General features: G+C 41.7%; 1 protein-coding gene and 1 long non-coding RNA gene across 3 annotated transcripts in view; both read right to left on the bottom strand.

Moving 5' to 3' along the window:
- Positions 1–438: 438 nt before the first annotated feature.
- Positions 439–1,352, bottom strand: LOC106529355 (uncharacterized). Its single transcript, XR_001311629.1, has 3 exons — positions 1,301–1,352; positions 756–796; positions 439–471 (listed from the first exon to the last, which is right to left on the bottom strand). It is a non-coding gene; the product is annotated as an uncharacterized LOC106529355 (long non-coding RNA).
- Positions 1,353–3,024: 1,672 nt separating this feature from the next.
- Positions 3,025–11,423, bottom strand: part of LOC106529368 (serine/threonine-protein kinase 35) — a 21,388-nt gene continuing 12,989 nt past the window's right edge. The window contains exon 3 of one of the 2 annotated variants that reach the window (XM_014024777.1): positions 3,025–5,474. The gene's annotated coding sequence lies outside the window, so the exon portion shown is untranslated. Of the gene's footprint in view, positions 5,475–6,341; positions 7,081–11,423 lie in introns of those variants that run through there. The other variant, XM_014024778.1, reaches the window with a different exon arrangement.

The following is an 11,423-nucleotide window of genomic DNA, read 5'->3' as shown; positions in this document are numbered from 1 at the left end:
GGATGGATTGATGATGGATGGATGGATGGATGGATAGTTGGATGATGGATGGATGGATGGATAGTTGGATGATGGATGGATGGATGAAGGATGGATGGATGGATGAAGGATGGACGATGGATGGATGGATGGATGGATGAAGGATTGATGGATGGATGAAGGATGGATGGATGGATGTTGGATGGATGGATGGATGGATGGATGGATGGATGTTGGATGGATGGATGGATGGATGGATGGATGTTGGATGGATGTAATTGTTGAATCTTTAGTTTTACAAATCAAAGTTGTTTGTTTCCATAGAAAATATAAAAATAATTATGACTCAATAATTTATTGACACAAACAGGAAATTCCCACCTGGACCAGTCCTCCTGTGTCTCTGTGCCAAACCCAGCCGGTCCTGGTTCTGGTTCTGCTGGAGGTTTCTTCCTGTTAAAGAGAGTTTTTCCTCTCCACTGTCACCATGTCCTGTCAGGATGAAGAAACGATTCAACACAACCTGCTGCTTCTTTAGAATCCAAGATGGCCGTCACAGCTACAAAAATAAAACTCATCATAATTCAGTTGTTTTAGAGGAGCTGAGTGATTTAAGACAAGCAGTCCCTCAGGGAACTCTTCACTTCTTATTTCTGACTTTAATCCATCTAAAAGCAGCAGAGGCAGATAAAGCTCACAGATACAAACTAAAACTAAATGTAAAGAAAGTTCAGGAAGAATGGAAACAAAGAGCAGCCGTCAGCAGAGTGACTCACAGAAACCTGCTGGATGTTGTGATGGCGTCAGACAGCGTGGCCTGTTTGAAGCAGGAGAAAAACATGGCTCCCATCAATAAGTCTTTTATGATGAGCTGCAGCTCCACAGAAAGGACAGAAGCCATTAGGCTCATTAATCATTACTTAAACAGCTCAAACAGGACATTAACAGCCTCATCTCTGCTGCGCACACACAAACATCACACACAAACACACAAACATCACACACAAACATCACAAAGTCTGTCCCTCAACGCATTCAGGAGCTGAAAGAACAGAAGCTAATGGAACACTTCAGATCAATGAGGAAACAACACGACCTTCATCACAGCGACTGACGAAGACCTGCGGCCTTCAAATGTCACATTTTAACATTTTTCACTTTGTTTACCTGCTGTCCTCACTTTGTTTACCTGCTGTCCTCACTTTGTTTACCTGCTGTCTTCACTTTGTTTACCTGCTGTCTTCACTTTGTTTACCTGCTGTCCTCACTTTGTTTACCTGCTGTCCTCACTTTGTTTACCTGCTGTCCTCACTTTGTTTACCTGCTGTCCTCACTTGGTCTGGAAAGACCTCGGGGTCCTCCAGGAGGATCTGGAGGGTCTCAGAGGAGAGGGGGATGAGTGAGGTCAGACGTGGTGACATAAATAAAATCAGACCTGGTCAGCTGATCAGATTAATATTTTATTCACCTGCTTTGTCTTCATGTCGCAGCTGTTTGCATCATCTCTGGCCCCGCCCCCTTTAGCTCCTCCCCCTCTGCTGCAGGACCTCAGCCGACCCTCAGTGCCAGCATAAACACGTCCTTAGTGTCATTTAATGAATGAATGGTTACAACGAGCCTATCTTCTGTTCCCATGTGTCAAACTCAAGGCCCGTGGGCCAAATCAGGCCCTCGCTACCATTTTATCAGGCCCCAAAGGTAAAACTGAAACATTTTAATACTTTGTTTTAGACAGCTGAACATCTTTCAAGTCAAGAAAATGAAGTTTTTCTGTAAGGTTTGTTTCTTATTTTAAAGCCGTTTAATTAAATTATTAGTGTTTTTAAACCAGATTTGCTGGATTTTGTGAAAATCTAAGCTTAAAATCTAAGAAAAGAAAAAGCTGATAGAGAACATGTAAGAAACGAGTTTAAATTGAATGTTTTTCATTATTTAGGTCATAGATATTTAATACTGTAAAACATCATTTGGAATGTATTTTGATGAATAATTTCTTATTTAACATTTATTTAATAAATATTGATACAAACTGGACCAAGTTTTGAACTTTGGGCTCTTTGTTTAACTGAGTTTGAGCTAAAAACAGATGTTTGATTCTGGCTCTGAAGTAAAAAATATACACATTTGTAGTCACAACACTAGTTTTTATAATTTCTCAATGTTTCAGCAGATCAGAAAAATAATTTCTTGATCTGGATAAATGTATATATAAATAGAATTTAAACAATTTGAAGTCACTCTCTTTGACGTGAAGAAAAGCTCAGCTTGTTTCCTGTCCTGCAGCCAGAAACACACCTGCAGAACCAGGAAACTCCAAAATAAAAGCTTTCAAAAGAAATTACTCACAGCTCATCAGACACGTCTGAACGGTGTCGTCTGTTTACTGGTCTGTGAAAGCTCAAACACGCAACAGAAACTGGATCAGATCCTTCACTGTCCTGATCCGAATTCTACTTCCACAAAATTTTACTTTGTGTATTTATTTACCGTGATTTAACCAGGAACTGAGATCTCAGATCTGTTTTCAAGGGAGGCCTGGGCCTGAAGGTAACCTGTTGTACATTTTTAAGCAGCATTGTGTTGCTGAAATGTGCAAAACTTTCTCTGAAAAGTCCTCGTCTGGACCTGAGAGATGTTCTGAAACCTGAGGATCATTTTCTGCCTTGATGGAGAATTCCCAGATGTGTAACCATGACACGAATGCACACCTATACCAACAGAGAGGCAGGCTTTTACCTGCAAGCTAAGATAGTTCCTCACAGAACAGTTCTGCTTCTGGTCTCAATTTCTTTTATGATCTTTGGTTCAGAAAAGAATTTTATTTTGAAATACCTCCAGTACTTTTTTACAGACAGCTGAAGCTCCGCCCATCGTTACTTCTGACATTCAGCCTCTCTAATGCCCTCGTTTTATACCCACTCTGATTATTACATTTTCATATTTTTTCTTTCTAAAAACGATTTAATTTAATCATATAAACACTTAAGTTAAGAAATGAGTTTATTTACAAATGCATTCATGAGAAAAAAACCCGATGCAGACAGGTAACAGTTTGTCATGTTTTTATTTATTTCAGAAACATTGTGAAACATATTTACAGCAAAACTAAAACCAGATGTTTTTCTAACATCTAATGGCTCCGGTCAGCATCAGTAAAAACAGATTGACATCTCTGTGTATACCAAGAGAAAACAGAAGGATGTGGTTGTGCGAGGGGTCTACGGTGAGGAAGAACCGTTTGTTGCATAGTGTCAAAGTGTTCAAGTGGGATCAGCCAGAACCTGAAGACTAACTGCAGGAAGCTGTCAGGTCGGTGCGTTCACTACCATCAGGTTTACAGAAACACGTCAGAGAACGAGACGAGAACACCCTGAAGGGTTCACATTTTTAACCAACTACACACGTGTGCTAACAACAACAAAAACAAAAAGAAATGGACCTCTTCACAGTTTAACATTTGGTACCGTTCAACATCTGCAGCTTCCTGCCAGGGTTCGACCAAACGCAAATGAAAACAAAACCTTGGAAAAGTAAACATCGTCTGCTCTGCTTCCGATTGTCAAACTGCAGCTTCCTGGTTCCCCACAAAACCTCCAGTAAACAGGGGACAGGAGGGGATTTGGGAACTCCCAAAAAGGGGCGGAGCTTCAAGAATGGAGTCCAGACCTCCATATAAAATGCGACCGGTCACATCAAACGGAGGATTAAATCACAGGTCGTGTAGTGAAGGCAGCTAAAGTGCATTAAATGAAAAGTGAGATTTGAAGCTTTTGACAAAATAAAATAAGTAAATCTCTTATTCATGGATCTTTTGAAGGAAATGTTTAAAATCGAACCCTGAACAATGATCTGAACAGAAAGGTTTCAGCTACTTTTTCAGGTTCTCTCTTTCAAACGACGTGAAGAAATCCTCATCAGAAAACCTTATAAATCCAGACTAATTTTCCAGAAGTATTCCTCGTTAACGAAATGGAAGCGATAAATCTCAAACTGCTCATTTCAGAATGATCAGGAGGCAAAACGTAGCTTAAAAAAAAAGAAATGTAAAAATGTTCTGAGTTTAGTTTGACCCAGTTCAACTTAATTCCTGGTTTGATGCGATGGTCACAAAAGTTAAAATAAGGATCCATCCTGCTCAGAATGCACTTTATTTGTAAAACTAAAAAAAAAAAGTCAACGAAAACCAAGCATGAGGTAGGATCACACTACAATAAAACTAAATAAATAAAATCTGAAGGAAATCTCTCTGGACTGTAACCAGAATGTACGGAAGATGGCAGGAGTTTGTAACGGTGTTTTTAACGAGTGATCACAACTTTTCTGTTTGGTTTGATGTGGGTCAGAAAGAGAAAAAAACCCTAAACTTTGGGAGAGTTTGGTGACAGATCGTGACTGTCAGCTGCAGAGACAAAAAGAGGATTTGCTGCTTTAGTCTGGTTCTGATCCCGGTCCTGGTCCTGGTCCAGCAGCTTCTCTGAGCTCTGCATCATTTGGTTCCTGCTAGACCAGGAAACTCCTCATTTTGACCCTGTGTTAAACTGAAGTGACCATTCTGCACATTTCACCAACATTTGAACAGTAAAACAGTTTTTAACGCAGATTTTCTGGTGAGACCCCTCCCCTCGTCCTCCAGCTTCATCCCCTCTTCCTGTTCTTTCATTTCCATCTCCTGGACTCTCTGGCAGCAGCTCCGTGTTTCCATCTAACCCCGGGCGGTTCTCTCAGGACATATTTGCCGTAACATCTCTAACGTGGTCTGAAGATGACGAGGGGACGAGACGCTGAAGGAGGAAACGACGGGGAGGACCCCCGGCTGGGTTCAGGAGTCATTTCCAGATAAGAAACGAGAAACTCTCCTAAACGAAAATGAGAGCAGGAAGTGAAATCTTTCGACTGAATACTGCGGAGTCAAGGTGCCACGCTTTTTGTTTTTCATCACACATCATTGCAACTTTCCCTTTGAAGTGATAAAAGTTGTGTTTTAGTGAAGTTGTTGGTGTGTGCAGTGCTGACAGCACCTCTTTGGGTTCCTCTATGATCAGGATCCTCCTGATCCACCACAGTCCTGCTCGGTCTCGAACACCAACAAACACTTCATCACTTTAACTGCAGCCGGGAACATCTCGGCTCCTAAACCTACAGGAAGTTTTATTTTGGAGGTCCAATCGCACTTGGTGTGAATCGTCTTTAAGGCACGAGGATGTCGGGACGTTCCGGGAACGCAGCGGCAACCGGCCGAGTCCAGTACAAACGTGAAAAAGGAATGTCCGAGAACACAAAAAAATAAATAAAAACAAGATAAAAGCAGGTTGCAGGAGCAGCCAGAACTCCACTACTCTCCAGCTGTTCTCATCCAGAACCAGCAGAACCAGGTGTCTCTGCTCCTGTTTGGAATAAAGGATCCACTTTGTGGTCCGGCTCGGCTCAGGATCGTGGATTCGTCACAGTTCAGTTGGTCCAGGTTTCTGGAGTCCGGAGCCGTGCAGGAGAGGAAGCTGCAGAGACACAAGGAACAGGTCACGCTACGCAATCTGAAACTCATAAATACTTTTTAAAATGTGCTTCACTCAGTAAAACGTCTGCAGCTGATTAATGTTTGAGTCTCAGCAAACACACAAATTACTACTAATTCAAGAATGTTTACAGACGGGATTAGAGTTTGAAGCTGAGCATCAACACGCCGAGCACTTCAGCTCACCGACCGCTCTGACAGACATGAGGGACAAAATGAGGACTATTGTGCAACCAGCAGGTGCTACGTCCTCCAATGCTAACATCAGCTTATCCATGCTAGTCACTAGCCTCTCCGATGCTAACATCAGCTTATCCATGCTAGTCGCTAGCCTCTCCAATGCTAACACCAGCTTATCCATGCTAGTCACTAGCCGTCAATTATGAGAGCATCTCCTCAAGAATCAAACCCTGTAGCCGCAGTCTCAGTTTATTTAATTTTGAACACATTAAAATATCTATTGAAATAACAACATAAGACACTTTTAAAATCCACATCTGCTGAATTTCATCATTTGTCAGGTTTATAAAATAAAGCAGCAGGTTTAGTCGTCCCCAGCATGATCTGAGCTGACTGATGAAACAAACAGCTTTGTCTTTAAACAGGTGATATGCACACAAATAAAATAAAAATAAAACAGGTGATATGCACACAAATAAAATTAAATTAAATAAACAGGTGATATGCATTCCTTCAAGTAGTTCTACATTTTTATTGTGAAAAGGTTGAATCATCAGAGTTAAACTGCAGTTTAACTCAGGATTAATGTATTTATTTCACACAGGCTAAAACTGCCTTAAAACACAAAATATTTAAGGATAAAACAACAGAAACTAAAGAGATATTTAGATTAATAATTAAAGACAAACAATAATAAATGACTATGACTGACTGCAGTTAGACTTGCTCTGAACAAAGACAGATGTTGTAAAACACGTTTCACAACTCTGAACAGTAAATCTTCCTGACGGAGCAGCAGCAGAAATATGCAGGCCTGCAGCTGCTCCACCCGGAGTTAAGCTCCACCCGGAGTTAAGCTCCACCCGGAGGGCCCTCCTGCCTCTGGATCTGGGGTCCGGGCTCAGTTGTGAGCCGGCGGCTGGCGTGCAGCGATCTGTTCCTCTGCTGCGGCGTTGCGTAACGGGCCAGCACATGGTCTGAGCAGAGGATCAGCAGGAGGCACGCAGGCCCGGCAGAACAGCTGACTGGAGGATTTCTGACACGCATGAAGACTTGAAACGTGCGTGCAGCGCTGCGTGTCCCCGTCACGGGAAACAACAAAGACTTTAGACTCTGGTCCTGCATTTAATGCAAATCTGTCACACCAGATGAAACCGTCACTTTTATTTTGAAGGATCAGCTTCCTTCCCCTCCTGGTGTCAGAACTCCCTGAAGGTTTTTCCCTTTAGGACAGCCGGGGCGTGCTCCAGACAGGAACAGGTCCAAACCCTGGTCTGAACCCGATCAGACCTGACGAGGCACGCCTCTGGCTTTCAGGACCTGGAACTAAAGTTTGAAGGTTCTCCAAAAAGGAAAATGAAGTCTTAATCCGGGCGTGACTGGAGACAGGCTCACAGAGTCATTTTCACCTGAAGAATAATGAGTTTTTAAATGAAACACTGAGGAAGACGAGCGATGAAGGTTATTACTTTATATTAAAAGATCAAAGCTGAACTTCAGAAACAGATTTAGTTTTCGTTTTCAGTGACAACGATTATTTTATTAAAGAACACGAAGTCTGAAAACCTGGAACTTTAGATCTTTGGCTTCGTTCTGACTGCTGGTAAAAATCCCACCACAGTCTTTTTCACCTGTGGTCCTAGATCTGATCCAGATCTGAGGTTTAACAAGGGGACCTCGGTCTGAAGGGTCCAGTCTCAGTCAGGTCGGGGGTACGATCAGAACGTGTAAGGTGATTTATTACCATTTTCTATCTGAAAGATTCTTATTATAAAAAGAAATGAACTCAAACTAAACATTTTACTCCCAAACCACTGACTGCTGCCAACTAGTGGTCAGAGGCTAAATTACAACACAAACTAAAGTTTACATTTTAAAGGGCCTGTGACATCTGATTTTTCTAACAAACATGAACGCATTTTTGGAAAGATAACATCGATAGCATATTGCAAAACAAATTTCACGCCGCTGAGATGAACAGTTGTTGAGATATTTGCATGTGAAGAAACAGGAAGTGATGTCAAAGACTGTACAACAGAGCGTTGTTACAAAAGTTAACACAGAAGAATCAAATGTTTCTTTAGATTATTTTTAGTCACTGTCAAAGAGAGACGAAGAAACGTTAAAGTTAAAATAATTTTGTTTTAAAAAACATCAGAGAGTTAAGTTTATTAGTGAGTTCTCCTTTGATGTCACTTCCTGTTTCACTTTTGAGCCAAATTCAAAAGAAAATAGGCCAGTTATGAGACAAAATGGGTAAAATCTTGTGTATTATGCCAATTTTCTTAAGTTTAAAGATGTTTTCTTTGACTTTTTGTATTTTAAGGATAGACATGTCACAGACACTTTAACCAGTACATGATGAGGAAATAAAATAAACACCAGACTTCAGTGTTTTCTTTAGTTCCTTCAGTGATACTGTCACACGATAACAGTTTAGACAACTTATGAAAATGATTTAATGTCTAAATGACGAATAAAAGTTGGATATTTGATCAATTCGTAACATTACAGTATGTCTAAAAGAGGCTTCCAGCTGATTTTTTTTAATTCCATCTTCAGCGTAGACGTCTTTAAAATCAAAAGTTGTCTAAAACGTTAGTGTGACTTAACCTGATGGATCCAGACTTGAGTTTGTTTGTTACAGAAGTGAGAACAAATGTAAACATTGGACCAAACAATCCCAGCAGGTAATAATTTAGTCATCAATGATTGGACGCCAACTTCAGAGTTGATGCTAACATGCTAACACGTGTAGCATCCATGTATCCTCCTGTGTGTGATGTCATGTCCACATCAGGACCGTGGACAGAAGGTCCACTTTAAATGAGAAAGACCTCACAGAGATCAGATCAGATCAGAGCTGAAGCCGAACTGCAGAAATCGTATCGAACCGTCGCCGTTTCATGATGAAAACTACATTATTCTGTTCGCGTTGTCAACATTTCTGCACCTTCTTGTCACAACCGGACGAACTTTCTAAATAAGAACATATTGTGCAACTGGTCAGAAGTTTGTGGGAGTGTTTTTGATCCTGCTCACTTCCAGAAGAGACTGTTGCACCAGGAAGCAAACATTTATAAAGACGGTCTAACAGTCAAAGACTCCTGGATGGAGATAAAAACAGACGACGTGTACAGAGGGATCTAATAAAACCTGTGGAGCTTTAACCAGGGTAGATTTGTGCACAAATAACGTCGGGGAAGAAACCCCGTCCAGTGATGTAATGCTGCATTACAATTGTATCGGAACTCGAAATCCTGAAGCCGGACTGACGTCAGTTCTGAGCTGATAGCGTTCCAGTTTCAAACATCGGAAAAATCGTTTATTATTTCGCTCTGCAACAATAAAACGTACAATAATAGTGCTCTTCGAGGTATTTTGAGTGTACAAACAGTGTTAAAACATTTATTTTAACTATCACTATAAAGCACTACAAGTACGTCTGACGTAATGTAAAATAAACAACACAGAACAAAGCTGCGTTTGTTTACATGCAAGACTAGCAACATTAGCGGTTAGCTCGGACAAGCATGCTAGTACGCTACATACATTAAACAAATATAAAAAAGGAAAATAAATAAATTACACTTGTTTTTATTCTGCCTCCTCTCTTCTTACTTTCTGTCTGTTAAATAATGGGGATGGTGCTTGTGTACGTTTGATTACAGCTCAACATTAGCCGTTAGCTTAGAGAAACATGCTAATGATGGCGCGATCGCTAACTGTTTCATGCGCGCAGCAGCCATGTTGAAATGATGACATAACTCATGCTCGGGTATGGTTCAGGTGCGCCCGCCTCTCGACTCGAAACTACGACTTCAGGAGGCATTCCAGTTGAAAAATAGAACTCGGAGGCTCGAAGCTACGACATCCGAGGACAACTGGAACGCAGCAAACACTGCAGTGGGAGTGGTTTCCCAGGTTCAGCACTTCCTTCAGCAGAAACTGTTTTTAATTTGAGCTGTTTGAACTGTAGTGAAGTGGGATGTTTGCATGTTTCAAAACTACACACACACACACACACGCACGCACGCACACACACACATACACACGTTTGGGGTTTAAATTAGAAACTAGAAGTTCCAGTTTCACTGCAGCTCGAACCAGTTTGACCTCATTAAAACAGAAAGTTTGTTCTGCAGAGGACCACCACCACCCTGCAGGCTCCAGACCTTTATGTGGTCTCACACTCCTGATTTTTATGATTCACAGCTTTATGTAGAACCTGCTGAAGACCTGCTGGAGACCTGCTGAAGACCTGCTGGAGACCTGCTGGAGACCTGCTGAAGACCTGCTGAAGACCTGCTGGAGACCTGCTGGAGACCTGCTGAGAAGCAGCTGAACAACTAAAACCTGCCGGAGCCCACTGCTCTTTACAATCAGATTGACTTCCTGTTCGGCTTGTTTCTAACAAATCAAATCTGGTTCTGATGTGAAAAAGAAGAGAGTCTAACCCTGCCACCCCCCCACCACTGGAGGGTCCAACAGTTCTGCTTCTAAAGTCCAGATCAGGTCCAGGGTCCAGGTTCTACAATCAGTGATCAATCAGCTCATTGTTTAAGTGTTATTGAGTCTGTTTCAGGAGCGACACTAAAACAAACTCCAGGACATGTTAGTGACACGTCCTGCTTTAGTTTCTGTCAGAGCTTTTATTTTGAAACGATCATGAAGTGAATGAAGACGTGTAAAGACCCTCCAGCTAACAGGATTAGTGTCAGAACATGTCTGAACACTACACCTCCATTTTATTACAATGGTTTTATAATATTTGACCAGTCAAAGCAAATTTAAACATTTAATTATGAATATAAAAAGCACTTTTGTTTAAAAAGCACCTGCCTGCTCATCACACTACAATGTGATCAGGTTCTGGTTCTGATTCTGGGTTTTGTCTCGGCACTCGCAGCCGTGACCAAACACGTTTAAATCTTCTTCAGCAGATGTCGATTCGCCTTGGTTTGTGTTTCCTTCAGACGCAGAGCAGCTTTGTTATTAGAAATGATCACATTAATCAGCACAAAGCAGCGGCGGCACCGTGGGCCGGAGCGGATTAAGGCCCAGTAAACCCGTCAGAACCAACAGAGTCAGCATGAATGAGGACAGCAGACCGGAAAACATGAGTTGTTTTATCTGCAGCCTGAGCGGTTATCTGGAGAAAATAACAGAAATAACACCGACTCCAGTTGTTCCTTCAATAAAACAACTGAAGACTTCGGTTGTTCCTTCATTAAAGGGTCAATATTATGTGTTTCTCAGTCATATATTTAAATACTATACCAAAATAAAGTATCTATGTCAGCTTTGTTATTAAAATGCTGTTTTTATGTTTAAATAGAAAATAAACTAGTCTTATCATTTCCTCTTCTAAACGCCTTGAAATTGGCCTCTGTCTCTTTAAGACCCACCTTCCGCTTCTGTCTTGCCCATTTCAGTGCGGAGGGGTCGCGCGCTCCCGGGGGTGGGGGGGGTGTTACTGCCATGAAGCAGTCTACTTGGCATCTGAAAATACATTTCCTCAAATGTATTTTTCATCTGAAAAGAGCTTCACTGAGTGAGAACTAATGTTAGAAGCTCTGCAGACAGTTTAAGTTTCACTTTCAGCCTGCAGGAGTCACGGGCGGGGTGTGTGGGGAGGGGGGATGCTCTGCCATGAGGAAACTTGGCTTAAAGACACGTCCCAGAGCCATTTCTGGTCCCAAAAGGTGTTTCTGGTCCCCACCTGTCGTTTTGCTCCTCAGCATGGCTTCAC

The sequence above is a fragment of the Austrofundulus limnaeus genome, unplaced genomic scaffold (genome assembly GCF_001266775.1).
Source record: "Austrofundulus limnaeus strain Quisiro unplaced genomic scaffold, Austrofundulus_limnaeus-1.0 Scaffold438, whole genome shotgun sequence".
Taxonomy (NCBI): Eukaryota; Metazoa; Chordata; class Actinopteri; order Cyprinodontiformes; family Rivulidae; genus Austrofundulus; species Austrofundulus limnaeus.
Note: the sequence above shows the minus strand (reverse complement) of the source record. Positions and strands in the feature narration are given on the sequence as shown.